The sequence below is a fragment of the Schistocerca serialis genome, chromosome 9, assembly GCF_023864345.2.
Source record: "Schistocerca serialis cubense isolate TAMUIC-IGC-003099 chromosome 9, iqSchSeri2.2, whole genome shotgun sequence".
NCBI classification, from domain to species: domain Eukaryota; kingdom Metazoa; phylum Arthropoda; class Insecta; order Orthoptera; family Acrididae; genus Schistocerca; species Schistocerca serialis.
The window spans coordinates 466,515,737-466,534,629 of record NC_064646.1 but is presented as its reverse complement, the minus strand read 5'-3'; positions in this window follow the sequence as shown (position 1 = coordinate 466,534,629).

Sequence of the window (18,893 nt, the reverse complement as noted above, 5' to 3'; positions counted from 1 at the left end):
TGATTGAGGTCGTAAGAAATGTACACTGGCTTCTCAGATCTTATATTCATAGCACTCTCATATCTCGAACTGAGTCATCTTTTTCGAACCTGTTACAGTAAAATTCCAACTTGGGTTTAGATAGTCCCTATTCATTTTCAAAGTGCTCCTCAGAGTCCGCTCTGCCACCCGTACAGCTTTGCACATGTGATCGTTCCAATTTAAGTCGGAATCGAGCAGAACTTGGAGCCATCCGCGACACATGCACATGCACAGATATACAGAAAAAAGAGTAAATGCACTGCAACTGTAGAATATGTGGGTGGTGTGGAGTGGATGCATTCGAGTACAGTGCTATACTATGCCTCCAGCCGGAAAAGTAGTGTATTTGAGCTAGATGTTGGCAGCTGTACTACATTTACAAGCAATTTTAGAACGCGGAACGAGAAGTGGAGTCATGATCGCATAAAATTACGAAAAATGACGGAAAATGCGTATAAATTGAGTGAAAATACACCGAAATGCAGAGAAATTGATTGGCATAGAACAAATCTTATTCATGGGAACGAGTATGCGACATCAGGAGGAATATAACAAAACATTGAGATGGAAGTGCCGGGAACCAGGGAGACAGTAATTTTTTTCGTCGAGGCAGCTTTATATTCTATGTCTATTGAAGTAATAGTTGAATGCTGTGTTTGATGATTTCCTGGAAGAAAGAGAACCCTCCACCTCTAAACTTACTTGCATCTGCGTTAAAGCATGACAGAGAGTTGATGGAGTGATCGACTGAGATGGAGGAGTTTTAACGAGGTATGATTTAATGGTAGACTGATGATGCCTTCTAGAGAGAGAGGTAAATGTAGGCCATTTGACAATTTTTCCCATTGTTCTGTTGGGATGCATCAGTTGTGTGACATAGCCTGCGTCCGACTCGTATAGAACCGCGTGTTCTGTGTGTGACTTAAAGCACTGTCTACTTGTGATTGTTAACAGCAAAACTCTGTCATCAGAGGACTTTCATCTAATGTGTGGTGAAACGTGACCATCCTGTATCGACACGTTCCTCTAAACGAACGAAGATTTATGCAACATACTCCATTCCCTGTCACGTCTTTGGTATGAAATCGAGACTTCAGGTTCATAACTGCGGTGATTCTAAGTTAACGACTGGTATTTGTGAGGTATCCCCGTGTATACATCTGCTTGACAGATATCCTGTTTACAGAGTTAGTGGCGGCATGATGTATGATTTCACATGTCAAATGCCGCTGCTATGCGTCTGTCAATTTCCTTGTTTCCTCCATTACTAACGATCATTTTCTATAGGACTGGTGGGAGAATAGTACAATTTCTGAACCGTGATTGGATGCCAACAGTGGACGCTATACACCTCTGGAAAGCCATATTGTGCACGTATCACAAAGAATCGATGTTTTTTCATTTTACAGTTTGTCACCATAGTTTATCGTAGAGAAACCTGATAGAAGGATGTATATCATGCACTGGAAATATATTGCTTACATTGGAATATTAGCAGCGCTGCATTCCACGCTGCTAATTGGTCAGAAACTGCAACGATCTAACAGCAACAACCTAACATTATAGCCTGCTTTAAGTGCAGAACAGTGTAACCTTAGGAGTGCGTGTGTTTATGTTCTCTCTCACCAGTACCTTCTGGCTACTGATCCCAGACACTGGAACAATACTTCAGAACTGATAGCGCAGTTGTTTTATGTCAAATGCTTCGAACTGGATCTGTCTGAAGCCCCATCATGCATAAAAACACCCGTTTGTTGTCCTTCTTAACCATCTGATATTACATGACAACACTTTCATATCTATACTATAAACACCAATAAGGGGTGCTGTGCTAACCTGCCTGGAGGAGCGCCCTGAGGAAGACTGGTGTAGAGCAGCCATTATGGACTCTGCTCGCTCTGCTGCTTCACGAGATGCGGAATATAGTGGTCTACTTCTGGTCAGCTGCAGATAGTCTATGACAGTGTTGCACGGAGGGTTGCTCAAAGAAAATGCGAGCAGATCTTTCAATCTCTAGCTTTATCCTAAGAATGTGAGAATGCTCTGTGATTCCCATTCGCATAGGGAAAGAGGGGCAATCATAATCATAAATTACGCACTATGATCGAAGTGCTAGAAATATGTAGATCGCTGTCAGGAATACTTTGGTATATTTCTTCGAGAATTAACAATGAATGGATATACTGCACTGTCATAGATGTATTTTCGAAATGGTGCTCACAATGTACAGGAGGCGCAGTTTTAGCGATGATACAGAAACTTGGAAGCATGCTGCCGTGTCATTGATTGGCGTTGAAATTAGAGAAAACACCTGGCAAAATTGTTAAAATTTATTGCATTATCAACTGTGATGCTTATTACAGTACATCGATAGTGTCTTTTCCGTCCCATCTACCCACTGGTATGCTGTTGATTGCAACTTAATGATTGACTGACATCGTTTGTTTGAGATGGAGAAAGAGTCTTTGCAGAGAGGCAACACCTTCCGGGGATGGCCAGGGCTGAGATACTGATTGTGTACATGACTGCAGCACGAGGAATCAAACGAAATGGGACTCCGAGCCATCTGATACCCCATCACTGTGAAAGATAAGTTTAAATGGAGAGCCTGTCAGTCACCTTTGGACAGCTGCTTGGAAACGCCCCACAACGCCGAAAAACTCTTCCAGTTTCCAAATGTTGTGACTATCTTTTGCTCAAAACCATCCTGTGCGTGTGTTGTCGGAGCAGCAACAATGTGATTTACATCATGCGATGTCCAGTTTCCAGTCAGAGCCAATGTATCGAAACATATTAATGTCAGTTTAGAACCTGACACAGGCCTTGAAGTCGTGGTGGAAAAAACAAAATGTATGGTGGTGTAAAAGCTGTGTCATACGCTGCTGGGACGTGTTGCAGCAGAAAAAAACAATGTGTCATGCAACAAGGGACACTCTCTTGCGACTGATGGTATTCCTACAGTGCAGGGGATGAAGCTTGCGACTTTGATCACTAAGTGGATCAATACCTGTATATTTAATAGGATCGCCACATATGCTCCATGGCAGCACACAGACAGAATATATATATACACTCCTGGAAATTGAAATAAGAACACCGTGAATTCATTGTCCCAGGAAGGGGAAACTTTATTGACACGTTCCTGGGGTCTGATACATCACATGATCACACTGACAGAACCACAGGCACATAGACACAGGCAACAGAGCATGCACAATGTCGGCACTAGTACAGTGTATATCCACCTTTCGCAGCAATGCAGGCTGCTATTCTCCCATGGAGACGACCGTAGAGATGCTGGATGTAGTCCTGTGGAACGGCTTGCCATGCCATTTCCACCTGGCGCATCAGTTGGACCAGCGTTCGTGCTGGACGTGCAGACCGCGTGAGACGACGCTTCATCCAGTCCCAAACATGCTCAATGGGGGACAGATCCGGAGATCTTGCTGGCCAGGGTAGTTGACTTACACCTTCTAGAGCACGTTGGGTGGCACGGGATACATGCGGACGTGCATTGTCCTATTGGAACAGCAAGTTCCCTTGCCGGTCTAGGAATGGTAGAACGATGGGTTCGATGACGGTTTGGATGTACCGTGCACTATTCAGTGTCCCCTCGACGATCACCAGTGGTGTACGGCCAGTGTAGGAGATCGCTCCCCACACCATGATGCCGGGTGTTGGCCCTGTGTGCCTCGGTCGTATGCAGTCCTGATTGTGGCGCTCACCTGCACGGCGCCAAACACGCATACGACCATCATTGGCACCAAGGCAGAAGCGACTCTCATCGCTGAAGACGACACGTCTCCATTCGTCCCTCCATTCACGCCTGTCGCGACACCACTGGAGGCGGGCTGCACGATGTTGGGGCGTGAGCGGAAAACGGCCTAACGGTGTGCGGGACCGTAGCCCAGCTTCATGCAGACGGTTGCGAATGGTCCTCGCCGATACCCCAGGAGCAACAGTGTCCCTAATTTGCTGGGAAGTGGCGGTGCGGTCCCCTACGGCACTGCGTAGGATCCTACGGTCTTGGCGTGCATCCGTGCGTCGCTGCGGTCCGGTCCCAGGTCGACGGGCACGTGCACCTTCCGCCGACCACTGGCGACAACATCGATGTACTGTGGAGACCTCACGCCCCACGTGTTGAGCAATTCGTCGGTTCGTCCACCCGGCCTCCCGCATGCCCACTATACGCCCTCGCTCAAAGTCCGTCAACTGCACATACGGTTCACGTCCACGCTGTCGCGGCATGCTACCAGTGTTAAAGACTGCGATGGAGCTCCGTATGCCACGGCAAACTGGCTGACACTGACGGCGGCGGTGCACAAATGCTGCGCAGCTAGCGCCATTCGACGGCCAACACCGCGGTTCCTGGTGTGTCCGCTGTGCCGTGCGTGTGATCATTGCTTGTACAGCCCTCTCGCAGTGTCCGGAGCAAGTATGGTGGGTCTGACACACCGGTGTCAATGTGTTCTTTTTTCCATTTCCAGGAGTGTATATATATATATTGGAGGACAGGGATGCAGTAAAATCTTATCAACTTCTCTGTCGGATGAAGCCAGCATGGCTTTTTATAGTTAGTAGTTTTTCTCTGTTGGATGGTACAAAATAACGACGATAGAGGGAATGTTTGGGTGACAGACCTGAATGCACCCTGAAGGGTACAGATCTCCTTCGGACTGTAGTACCTGTAAGTAGTTTGGAGACGAACAGCAATGGGTAGCAAAATTCTTGTTCTTGCTCCAGTTCCTGTACTGTCTTTATACTTCCTCATGCTATAGGAGAAAGCTTCGCTTTTGTGCTGGCCTTATACATCGTACACTGTTGGCGGAGCTACTCCAAAAGTCCCCATTTAACACCGAGTGGTCGAAAAATCGAAAAACACGGTCATGTCGCATTAACTCAGTTCAACCCATATCTCCATTGCGTACAGAAGGTGGTAGATATAGCGCTCTCCCACTTGTGTTCATTCCGACTAAAATTGGGATGATCACATGGAGGAAGCTGAAGGGAGGGCGGGGCAGAAAGGAACAGCTGCAAGATGCGGAGGGACTGACTAAAGCTACGCTTGAGTTTTGCAGTTGCAAATAGGTTTGAAAAGGATGACTCGTTTCGAGATATGAGAGTGGTATAAATATGATTCACCAGCGGCTACAATCATTAAAGGACATCTCCATAGGATCCAGCGCAAATATGTGGTTGAAAGGATAGACTTAATTTCAAATCGTAGCGCTATCAGAGACTCTTGTGTGTGCTTGTGGAGCCAAAAGCGGTTTTTATGCAGCGTGACGGCGACATACTCGTTGTGGTCGTGTTTCTAATAGCGCAGCCGTTATGCGAAACGAATGTTGCCAGTGGTAGAGTGCTCCTGTGGTCAGCTTCAAATGGTGGTTCTCAATAGTGTTACTCGAAAAGACCATCGTCTTCCCATTTGAATTAAGTGCTGAGTGTAATGCGACTACGGAAAAAGATAAATTACTCGCTATGCAAAGTGACTCTCATGATCATTTTAATTCATTAGCCTGTCAATTTGATATCAATGACATGCTACTTTGCGGATGGCTAGGGCACCATGGATACGATTCTTGACTTGGCGTTTTTTCTCGTTGCGACGATATCTCTTAACGATATTTGAACTTCCCACCTTCACGGGGGGGGGGGGGGGGGGAGACAACCATCGTAATAAAATCAGATGTATTACCGAATTTATGAAGTGATACGTAGTATAAACATTATATTTACAACTCCTCTGTACTGTTATCTTAAGGGAGGGTCCGAAAGTGAAGAGGCGTCCTGTGGCAGTGGTACATCTTAGCACTCCATCATGAGCCAGAAAATGAGTTCAGTATTCCAGTGCTGTGATAACAAAAAAATATTTTTCTACCTGATGGAGGAATACGTAGAGGGAGTATAGCCTATGCCATAGGATCTTCACAACACGTAACGATACTCAACAAGTAACGATACTTTAGCGGTGTGAAAATGCGTGTATTGTTCGATTTGTCTATCTTCGAAAATAACCTTTATAAACGGGAGGAATCTACATTCCGCGTGATTGGGTAAAGTGCTTTTTCTTTTTTCTTTTTGCCGGCCGGTGTGGCCGAGCGGTTCTAGGCGCTACAGTCTGGAACCGCGTGACCGCTACGGTCGCAGGTTCGAATCCTGCCTCGAGCATGGATGTGTGTGATGTCCTTAGGTTAGTTAGGTTTAACTAGTTCTAAGTTCTAGGGGACTGATGACCTCAGTAGTTGAGTCCCATAGGGATCAGAGCCATTTGAACCATTTTTTTGAGAAATCACAATGGCACTTTTAGTTATGAACTAAACAAGTTATTTCCGGGTTCTTTTCGGAATGTGAAGTTACCTCTCAAGGATAGGATTCGCTAATGAAATTTCTATACAAAGTTTAAGATTGTTATTGACTTGGCAGAATGGCTGAGAGCCGCGCCTACTCAACTTGAATAATTATCCGTTAGAATGTTTGCTAGGTATGGTCGAGGCAGTCACGTGTCAAATGCAGTGAAGTGTACTGTTGTGGAGGAAATATGGGGCTCGCAAGAGATGTAGCGCACACTGCCGTAAGCTGCGATGACTGCCGTCTGTGCCGCTCGCTGCTGACAAATGAGATAACTCTCGTTCTATCTGGATTGACCTTCGCCAATCAAAATCTCCCTACTCCTAGATGAAGTCAAGGACTCCTATTCGCCCCTAGTCTAACTATTGGCGTGGTACACCAGTCAAATAACCAATCCACCACGATGCCACTCAAAATTCGCTCGCAGGCGTTTAACTGTAACTCTGTCCGTTCACACCGCACAATAAGTGTGGCGGCCAACACAGTGAACAACGATTAATCGCAAGGTCTCAATATAGAGTCGTACTCTGATTCACTCACGACAGAGGTGCTCTCTCAGTGAAGTACTGAGGAGAGACTTGTTCCTCGCTCTTTGAGTACACGTACGAGCGCGCACGCTCTCGTTACATGTTCTCGCTCCAAGAGCGACAATGGAACGGCCCCTCTCCACGTCAGATGTGAAGGGGTATATTTTTCGGTGTCTTCCATTACTCCTTCAGCTCGAGGCGTCAGAAATATCGTCTGCCAATCAGCATTGCTCTTTTAAAACGGGAGAATGGCGTTTCGTTTAAGGCGACCAATCCGGAAATCTGTAGCAGCAGCGTTAGGCGTTTGCTGTCTCCCTGTGAAAACCTCTGAAACTGCTTGCTATTTTTGTAAAGAATGCGTAGGCTGGGCGCTCCCACACAATGTAGCAGAATTTGCTTTTAAGCCAAACACAGGGTCGTTCTTCCTATCACTCGGGCAAACGCTGTCCGTTCCACAGGCAGTCGAGGTTAACTCGTCCTCTGAAGGGACTGGCATCCCGTTGTGTGGTTTGTGTCTCCCGAACTAAAAGCTCCTGTGACCGTCGTGTCTTGAATGTGTGTGTGTGTACACCAGCCCGAGTATTTCAATCTCGGAGTGCATTTGTGATTTAGTAGTTATTTGCATATCGTTTACCAGAATTCATACAACATTGACTTTATCTTATCGAGTTTGCGTTCGAATGAAACGTCTTGATGTGCAGAATATGATTGCGAGGGCGGAATATGTAAGCAATAAAGGTCAGGAGACTACGATGTCTTACATATCTCCCTCCTTCTGACAAAATTTTAGTCTGGGGTTTATCAATGCCGAGGAAAACATTGACAAAGTCAGACAAAAATTGTTCTTATAGATTTTCCAATAAACTTTTCACAGCCATTCTTAACAATTTTTATAGTGATTTCTTTATAGCTATTGTTTCTATTTTTTAATTCTATAATTTATGTTTTGTTGTTAGGCAAATATAGACTTTACAAAGGTTGTTATTCTTTGTCATTGCCAGTATGTGTCTATGTTTTTCTTTTTCATTTTCAAAAATTTGTTTTTACAATATTCCTTTTTCTTAAGTCGTTAGTGTACAGTGTATCATGTTTTAATGTAGTTATATCTTGTCTTTAGTTAAGCTTCGTGTGAATGTTCGCAAAAGCTCTGTTGTGTGACTTTGTTTTATTTAGTTAGGTATTATTTGTGTCACTGTTTTAAGAGTGAAAAAGCGTTTTTTCTTTATTCCATCCTCTTTCAAGCTATTATTAATCAAAACCCAAAACATTAGATATATAAAAAACTAACTTGGCTTTACAGGGATTTTTGAGATGATCTACTTATACTAATTAATTTTCTTTACATAATATTTTAAGGTGCCTGTCACATTATGGGCTTTACATATATGATAAAATAATTACTTTTACAAAAAAGGAAAAAAATATTTTTACAAATATATCATTTTCTTAACTCTACATCCCTGTTTTATCAGTCTTTTCGTTTTGTGCCTCGTTAGTTTCCGTGCTCGACGATCCCCACTGAAATACTGGAAGGCGTCGACTCATTTGTATGGGTGTCACAAATCATGAGAGAAGCACTCTAGCATGTGATGCTGGGTCTTACTTGTTGACATTGTCATCATGGAGTGGTACTTTTAACCGATGATGATGACTGTGGTTTACTGAATGACCAGTGATGTGTTGGTACTCCTTTGCGTCACACCTGGGACGGTATGGCAGTTCGATGATTGTAGTTGACTACCGACGACCGTCACCCAATATTGTGCTGTGACGCCTTGGTACTTCACACCTGGTTCGGTATGGCAATTTGATGATGTGGTAGGGAGAATACTGTTCACTTTGCTGAATTTATTTCTAGATAATGTTGGTTGGTACTACTTAAAATTCCGTTTGCCGTTCGCTTCTATTTCTTTGACGATTCAAGGTTTATTTTTGGAGAGGTGGAAGGTAGTTGCCATGCCTCAAAGTTCATGGAAAGACGTTTGTAGCAATTTACTTTCTAGGATAGGAGAGAAAGGTATCTTGCTGTCTTCTGCCCTTCTTCATCTTGTATCTTCTGTTCTTCTCTTCTTTCTGGCATTCTTTTGTTCTTCTTGGGCTAGGAATATGTGAATTTTAGTGTAAGAGTGATATAGGATTTGTAGGATCTGACTGTTTTTCCAAATGTTACTTGATGAGTTTGTAGAGCTTAGTAATTTTTTGTACCTGCATTGCCATCTCATAATATTATGATTGTCCCCACGATCTTCCGTTGTGTAGCAGTGTCATGACATATGAAATGTCCGTGCTGCGCGTTGTCCTCCTGAAGTCCAACCTGGTTGCAACCTGCATTTCCAGTGTGGCGTTGGTCTTCATGATGTTGTTATTGCTCTAAGTGCTTTCTCAACATGTCTGTACACTCTCCGTCGCTATCTCGAAGCATCTGGTGTTAAGGTTGCTGACGATTGATGCCAGTGGCGATGTCCCTCTGATGTGTAGAAATATTTACAATTTTTGTTTTACATATATTTGTTATTTACAAAAAAATTCTGATTTTATATAATGCAAATATTTTCTGATCGTGGCAAAAATTATTATTATATATATATATATGATTTCTTTTCTTTATTCTAATTATGTCCTACCACTTCTTCATTCTTTTTATTGTTGTGTACCATTTATTGTTTGTATGCATGTTGTAGTGTACTTGATACTACAAGAGATTGTTAGTGTGTATTGTGTCGCCTTTTTAAAGTTGATGTGTTACTTTGTTGATTCTTAATTTATTTTTTGATTTAGTGGTTAGTATTAGACAGGGTGGACGTTAGTTTGCCTAACCACTTCCGCATTTTTCAATTCAATCTTTACGTTTTGCAGTATTCGGTGACCTAACTTCTACATCTGTTTTCTCTTTGCTGTGTTGTTCTTGTCTTCTGTGGACCATTATTTCCTCTGTAGTTACTCGCGCCTTGGTCTCGCCAGTTGCTGTTACTGACATCGTGACCTCTTTCAAAGTACCCCTGACCGTTGGCATTTTGATTCCTAAACCCATATCCGCCACTGTATGAGTGTCCATTACCGTTCCTATTTCGGTACCAATTGTTCTGGTTGTTGTTTCTATGCAAATTATCTCCATTGTGCCACTGTCCCTTGTCTGTTAAAGTGCCTGAAATTATTGGTGTTAGGATTACGATTATTACTATTGGCATATTCGTTCCTAGTCCTCTCCTTTTGCTGTTCCCTTTCCTTTCTTTTTTCTTTCACCTCGTCTTCTTTAAACATAAATTCAAGTTCCCTTAAAACCTCTTTGAATTCTTCGGTATTTTCATTTTTTCCTACTGTCGCTTGTTGATACTTTACCGGTAATTTCATTCTACATAGACGTATAAGCCTTCCGTTACTGTATGATTTGTCTAGGCATTGATTCGTTTTGTCCATTGTATCAAAGAATTTTACTACGCGTTTCTCTCCTTAGTTTTCATATGGTGTCATCTGAAGTAACTCGTATTTAATTTTGTTTTGCGCTTCCTTAGACCAAAATCTTTCGAGAAATGCTGTTCTGAACTGTAGGTAAGACGTACAGGTAGCCGTGATCTTTTGCATCACCTCTGCTACTGTCCCTGACATGTGTGCACAAATGAAGTCAAGTTTGCGAGCTACGCTCCAGTGGTTTGGTAAGCCTACTTCAAACTGATCGATGAATGTGTGTGCATGCAAGCTACCGCCTTCTTCCTTGAAATGTTGAAATTTTCTAACTGTAAGGAAGTGGTCTGTATCATATCTACTCCTAAATCCGCTTTCTGGCTGATCATCGACTCAAATAATCTGCCAGTGCTTTCGTCGTCGTGTTTATTCTCTGGTAGTCTACTCCCTCTCTGCCTATTCTCAGTTTCCTGACTCATATCCGCGTCATATCGTATCATTGATGAACAAAGGTGTTGGTCGTGTGTTTCTACTCTCGTTGTTCGCGGTATAGTACCTGTGCTGCTATTATGTTGTGTCATTGGATTTACTGGTTCAGTTGCCTGTCTTTCGATTGGTATCGGCTGAATGTGTGTTCCGTTTCTCTAGATACTGTGCCTGGTCCTGTGGCATGTCATGTATTACTTTAATCGGTGTTTTATGTTTCGATTTCCGCGCGAGTGTTACGTCTAGCCTTGGTTCTACTTGAACTTTCTTAGACGGCGCGTGTTCGTGTAATGAATTAATGCTTGACGTGTCAGTTGTTTCGCTACAGGTGTAATCGGTCTCGATCTTTTCTTCGAGAGTTTGTAGCAACTCTGTTCGAAGCTTTTCAAACTGATATTTGTTTTTAAGTTCCATTTTATTGATCCGCTGATCATATTTTTTCAGTGCAACCTTTGCGACCTTGCTTTGGATTGCTTGTTCTTCCGAAATTTGTATTGCTGTTCGAGTGGCTTTTTTCGTAAAACGTTCCACCTTTTTCCCAACGTTTACGATGTCCTATTGGACCTCGTCCACGTCAGTGCGTAATTGCTGCTGACCTTGTGTTAATACCTGAATTCTTTCTCTAGATTCTTTCGCGTCTTTGTTTATCTGAGTGATCTATCAATTCTGGCGATCCCTTCTTCCATCTGGATTTTAACCTGTTGGATCTGTGTCTTAATAGCCTGATTATCCTGTTTCAATTCCTGATACTGTTTTGTCATTTGTGTATTCTGTTTCGTTAGCTGTGTATTAATATCCTGATTCTGTTTCGTCATTCTAGCGTTCATTTTTTGTAACATCTCCATGATCGCGTCCTTTCCTGTAACACTACCTTCTGCTGAACTATGTATTCTCAGTCCATTGTTTTCTACTCGGTCAGTTACGTCGTTTACTGGACTATGCTGTGGCGTATCTAAGTTTGATAACTTTAATAACCCGTGCTGTCTGTGTTGAGGACTAGTTGCGCTTGTCATTGAACCATTACGTGGCGTAAACAACTCCGCATTCTGTTCTCTCAGTTGTGTATGTCTTGTGTTTGCAGATACAGTTGCGTCTGTTACGGAACCTTTTCGTGGCGCTCGTAACTCCGCAAAATTCTGTGTCTGCTGTTGGGACATATTTAGAATGTGTACGATAGGTTCGACGTATTCTAAATGTTCCCCTTCTTCCTCACTGTCTACTTCTCTTTGAACGTTAGCTAACTGCCAATTCATTGACTGTTCATTGACTGTATTGACGCGTATCCTGTCCCTGAATATGCGGCAAACAAACGCGTTTCCAGTACTCGTTTCAATTCTAATCTTTGCCATTTCCTACGTGGGCTGTCTATTTCTGGCTCAGGATGTGCCCTACCTTGGATTTCATATTCTGGAAGTTCGATGTTCTCATCCCTTCGATTCAGATCTGTCTGATCTGTCTCAATTTCATCCCAGTCTAACTGAGCCTGCTGATTCTGCAGCTCCCCGACTGTCCTATTCTGATTCACCGTCTGTCCTATTCTCAGGTTCACCTTCTGTTCTATTCTCAATAAGCTCGTTTACTTGCTGTCTGTCTGGTTCATTCTCCCCTATCTTGTCTATTTGCTGTCTCTCACGTAACCTTTTGGCTTCTGCTCTCGTTAACATGGAAATTCTTTCAATGCACCACAACCCTATCTACAAAACTGTACAACCACTTACCAGTTGTTTGAATCAACAACAACAACAACTCGTTACTTCTCGGCTAATGTTCTGTCTGCTCTGCTACAGTTTCCAGTCTCCACCTGTGGGCTTGCATAGGGAGAAAAATGTTATGTCTTAATTCTAACTTACATGACGCTGCGTCACACTGTGTCTCTGCATCACTGTGCATCTACGCCTATCACCTGAAAATCCTACGCCCTAACAGCTACACAAAAATCGTAAAAAATGCAAAATTTTCGAACACTATAACACACGCCCTTTTCCCTACAATTCTAGTTTCTTCACTACCTGTATCTATTCTGATCCAAATCTTGGAAAATAGCTATTTAATACATGAAAGCGACCTGCCGTACCTATCCTGACACTTTCCTATCCTGGTAGTTTACCTATTTTACCTATCCTGGCAGGGTCGCCATTTTCTGTGGGTGTGTGGGTGTTATTCTGTCATTCTGTGCAACGGATTAATCTGAGATGTACCCTTCACCATGTGGCTCCTACAAGATACAATGTCCACCCCCACACTATTACAGAAGACAGACAGACACTTCTAAAGAGAAATGCCTGAAAAAATTTCAGCAATAAATATCTTCTGGAGTCGTCCGCTGTAAGGAAATGACACAAAAATTCACAAAAATTTCTTACGTAACTAGTGGGATACTTGGGTACTGGAGTAATGCTAGTTAGTGTAAGAAAAACATGAAACTAACGAAAATTATTATTTATTTTGCAAAAATTCTGAGAAGTCACAATGGCACTTTTAGTTATGAATTGAACAAGCTATATCCTGGTTCTTTTCGGAATGTGAAGTTACCTCTCTAGGATAGGATTCGCTAATGAAATTTCTGTACAACGTTTAACACTGTTATTGACTTGAGCTGACCGTGGTGGCCACGTGGTTCTAGATGCTGCAGTCCAGATCCGCACGACTGCTACGGTCACAGGTTCGAATCCTACCTCGGGCATGGATGTGTGTGATGTCCTTAGGTTAGTTAGGTTTAAGTAGTTCTAAGTTATAGGGGACTGATGACCTCACATGTTAAGTCCCATAGTGCTCAGAGCCATTTTTTTGTTATTGACTTGGCAGAATGGCTGAAAGGAGTGCCTAATCAACTTGAATAATTATCCTTTAGAATGTTGCTAGGTATGGTCGAGGTTGTCGCATGTGAAATGCAGTGAAGTGTACTGTTGTGGAGGAAATATGGGGCTCGCAAGAGCTGTAGCGAGCAATACCATAAGCTGCGATGACTGCTGTATGCGCCGCTCGCTGCTGACAAATGAGATAACTCTCGTTCTATCTGGATTGACCTTTGCCAATCAAACTCTTCCTAGGCCTTGATGAAGTCAAGGACTCCTATTCGCCCCTAGTCTAACTATTGGCGTGTTACACTGGTCAGATAACCAGTCCACCACGATGCCACTCAAAAATTCGCTTGCAGGCGTTTAACTATAACTCTGTCCATTCACACTGCACAGTAAGTGTGGCGTCCAACACAGTAGACAACGATTAATCGCAAGCACTCAATATAGAGTCACACTCCGATTCATTCTCGACAGAGGTGCTCTCTCAGTGAAGTACTGAGGAGAGACTTGTTCCTCACCCTTTGAGTACACGTACGAGCGCGCACGCTCTCGTTACGTGTTCTCGCTCCAAGAGCGACAATGGAACGGCCCCTCTCCACGCCAGATGTGAAGGGGTATATTTTTCGGTGTCTTCCATTACTCCTTCAGCTCGAGGCGTCAGAAATATCGTCTGCCAATCAGCATTGCTCTTCTAAAACGGGAGAATGGCGTTTCGCTTAAGGCGACCAATCCGGAAATCTGTAGCAGGAGCGTTAGGCGTTTGCTGTCTCCCTGTGAAAACCTCTGAAACTGCTTGCTATTTTTGTAAGGAATGCGTAGGCTGGGCGCTCCCACACAATGTAGCGGAATTTGCTTTTAAGCCGAACACAGTGTCGTTCTTCATTTCACTCGGGCGAACGCTGTCTGCTCTACGGGAGGTCGAGGTTAACTCGTCCTCTGAAGGGACCGGCGTCCCATTGTGGGGTTTGCGTCTCCCGAACTAAAAGCCCCTGTGACCGTCGTGTCTTGAATGTGTGTGTGTACACCAGCCCGAGTATTTGAATCTCGGAGCGCATTTACGATGTACTAGTTGTTTGCATATCGTTTACAGGAATTCATACAACAGTGACTTTATCTTATCGAGTTTGGGTTCGAATGAAGCGTCTTGATGTGCGGAATATGATTGTGAGGCCGGAATATGTGAGCAATGAAGGTCAGGAGACCACAACGTCTTACAACCTGTGTGTGTGTGTTGTGTGAGGGAAGATTCAAAATGATAGGTGTTTGAACTGGACGTACTGATAACATCCGAATTCCTACCACTCCAATCATCCCTGGATGGGTGGTGCGCTCTGGGGTACAGGCGAGTCCACGACTGCTGCTGCGGCCGCGCCTGTAGTCTCCTCACGTCCCTGAACGTCGGAGTTTGAGAGGTTTGGCGCGCTGCGTGTGCCTGTCCGGGAGGTGAGTGTGCGGGATGTGCGAGTTTTTCAGCGATCTCCGACATCTACCCACGGCAACTACTGCTACAGACTGAATCGTGGTTTAAGTGCGTTGTCTTTGGTGCTTCTCAATACATCGCAATGGACTCTCTCTTGCAGTGGTATTTCCTGTTGTCTCTATTCCATCACGGAGTAGAACCTTTCTCCTTCCTTCTGAACGTAGAAGACAGAACCAATTTAGGAGTTATATAGTAGTTTTAAAAACCCATCGCGGTCCCAGTAGTTGTACTGCGCGCACGCTTGTGTTCGGTAGCATGGTGCACTTCGTGATCTCGAGTTTGTGTTATGAACAGGGTTTTTTTTTTTCGTTTCATGGGATGTGTTTAGTAGAATGTTGTGGTGGATGAAGGTGTTTGTGTTCTCAAACGTTGGTGAGTACAAGACCTAGGATATATTTAGCGCTACGATCTATTTCTGACGGTAATTTCATTACTTGATTTGTATAATGTTTGCGTGTGATACTCTAACGTAGAAAATATGTTTTATTATGAAGAAGGATCATCATAAGGTGTAGCTGAGTGTTTTAAGTGATCTATTTGGCTCCTGTAAATCGTTAAACAATTCATTTGACAGATTTCTGCAAATGGATTGGTTCAAATGGCTCTGACCACTATGGGACTTAACATCTGAGGTCATCAGTCCTCTAGAACTTAGAACTACTTAAACCTAACTAACGTAAGGACATCACATACATCCATGCCCGAGGCAGGATTCGAGCCTACGACCGTAGCGGTCGCGCGGTTCCAGTCTGAAGCGCCCTGAACCGCTTAGCCACACCGGTCGGTGCAAATGGTTTATTTGACTCCAATTTTTGATATCGAAATTCCACCAGCTCTCCCTTGTCTCGAGCTTTTAGGCTACAGGAATACAGTATTCTGAGGAGAGATGAAAACCTCCAAATTCGTGTTTGGAGACGTCGGTTCACACATACAAACAGGGAGTGACCTCTTGAAGCAGAAGGGGACATGAAGTTAGTCTGGAATTTGCCGACCAACAGAATGTCGCCACTTGATTCTTTGTTTGGGGAGTGTGAGATCAAAGGAGGTCGATATCCCGTCTGTGGTCGTTGGTATTTAGTAACGTGGTCGGTAATTAGGACGTTGGGCGGTTTTGGCGTTTGTGGCGGCACCCTGACGATAGACACACGCACGGGAGAGCTCAACCGGGGCTACCTTACTGCACTTGATCCAGTTCCTGATCTGTAGACCTCTTTTGAAAGGTTTAACTGTCAGTGCAGTACGTATGTATCGTTCCTGATCTGTAAAAAGTAGTTTGCCGCTGAAATTCTCGTGATTTTTCTGACTGCAGAGAGCGGCGGTGGGTTTCGAAATACGTCATGAACTTTTAGATATGTAATTGGTCCGATTTTTCAGTCTGTGCTTAGACACCAGTGTGCTTCTAAAAGTGAGGAAAACATCCCTGACTCCGACGCAAATACAAACAAAGTCCACTCAGCGTTTCCATGTGCGATCAGAATGAAATGGGCCGTTATTGCTTAAATATTGCATACTGCTTGTCACCCACAAAATGTTTAAATAAACTGTGTTTCATACAGTGCAGTCAATTTGCCGACGAATTCTTTAACGAAATTTTTAAACTATATTCCAAACACTCCCTTGTATCCCATAGATTGTTTAAATAAACAATATCCCCCACATTGTCTTTTTCCCACCAATTTCCTGGAGGGGGAGGGAAGGGCTGGGGTTTCTCCAGAGAGTGGATTTAATTAAATAATTGATTTAATTAATTAGTCAATCAAACTGGTATCAAAAGTGTGCTTGTATCGGCTAGGGGAGTTCCCAGACACATTGGGAAAGAGGAGTGGCGTGGCAGGAGGAGGAGGGGTAGGTGTGGGGGAACAATAGGTTAAGGACCTGTCAGTCGAAAGGAACTGTTATTCCCAGGAGTTCATAGCCTGTCAATCAAAAGGATGGATTATCAACTGTGGGTCTTAATTCTCTCAGCAGAACAATAGGTTATGTAACTGTCAATCAAATGAGAACAGCTGGATTGCCCATGCATGTATACTTGCCGCTGATGTAGGAAATGTGGGGTCATGCTTACTTGACTGCTGGGAGGGAATGTGGGGTCGCAAGAAGACCGGACTCCGGATGGCCACATAACACTACCGAGAGGGAAGATCGTAGTGTCAGCTGCTGCAGCAGCAGAAATATCAACAGCAGTTGGCACCACAAATGACACAATGAACTGTTAAAAATCGTTTAATTTGAGGACAGCTCTGAACCAGACGTCCTGTTTCGTATATTCCACTGACCTCAAACAACAAACATTTGCAACTTCAATGGTGTCAATCGATAGCTCATTGGGGGTGGGGGCGAGATGCCAGTGATGGCCGTGTGTTGGTTACAAAGAGGCCAGTTGAAGTCCGCAGCCAATCTTTCTGTGTGCTAGACACACCGGACCTGCACCTGAAGTTATGGTCTGGGGTGCGATTTCGTGTGTCAACAGGAGCACTATTGTGGCTATCCCAAGCTCTCTCACTGAAAATATGGACGTCAGTCTGGCCATTCGACCTGTCGTGCTACATTCATGTACAGTATTCCAGGTTCTGAATGGGGGCTCCATATGATTCCCAAGTTGTGCAGCGACCGTAAACCATAAAATTACCAAATAAGCAGCAACCAGTCGCAAGATCATGTTTTCTTTATTTAATTTTGCATATCGATTCAACTGATTAACAGCCATCATCGGTGCTACAAATATAAGAATAAAATTAAAGATAATTAATAACAGTCACCAAATGAATAAATGTACATAAAGCAAAATTAAATGTATATTGACGCATTAAACCATTTAAAATGCACATACAAATTTACCTTTCAACGTGTATGTGTTATTACTCAGGGAATACACACGTTGAAAGGTACAGCAGCCACTATGAACGTGCTTCTTGGCACTGATTATTATCGCATTCATGGTGATTTGGAGAGCGTGAACGTAGATGTAGGTGAATATGCCTTGTAATCTTAGTGGCAAGAGCATTCTTCCTTGTGCTTTCTATCATCGAAACAATAGTTAACCAAGCGTATTCAGACGTCACATAGTACATTTTAATAGAAATCAATGTATGAGAATCATCCTCTCACTCTAATAAAAATCTCGGAGGAGTCCACTGAAAGCGAGAAAGTACGAAAAACGGAAACGAGCAAAAGTAGTGTACAGTATGAACAATATACTTGCAATACATGAGTCCGTAGAATACTATGGGACAAAACCAGCTTCTATTTTAAATTAAACAAGATCAAATTTGCAATCTTTTACCGTCCATCCAATGTGGTATTACAGATGCAAGCAAAAATTAAGCTGAATACAAGCGACATACCTACAGTGAAACAAAAAAAAGAGTGCAATACACACAAGAGGGCAGTAATCGGGAACACAGTGTAACGAAACCTACTGCTGTGCCCCGTCGTGTTACATCTTTCTTTGGTTTTGACAAGTGCAAAAGCGCAATAATTTCCGTTTGATAATGGTCACTTAGTTTAAATTGCAAATTCGGTTTTACAAATAAATAATTTTACAATCAAAAGGTGTCCAAGACGTTATTTACAAAGTTTTACATGACTTTTACACGACTGTGAATCCCAGCTATGAGAGGATAATCTCAGTTTCTGACGGAGATTTCTCAAATATGTTACTTTTATAGGGTTTCAGAGCCATACCGCTACGGTTATCAGCAGTGAACAGAGTGAGGAGCAATGGTAGGATCTGTTCACACTGGGGAGAGTGAAGAGTACTTGATTTTTTTCTTTATTGTTATTTTGAAACCTTTGCAAGAAAGGTAGGCCGGCAGCGGCCTATCT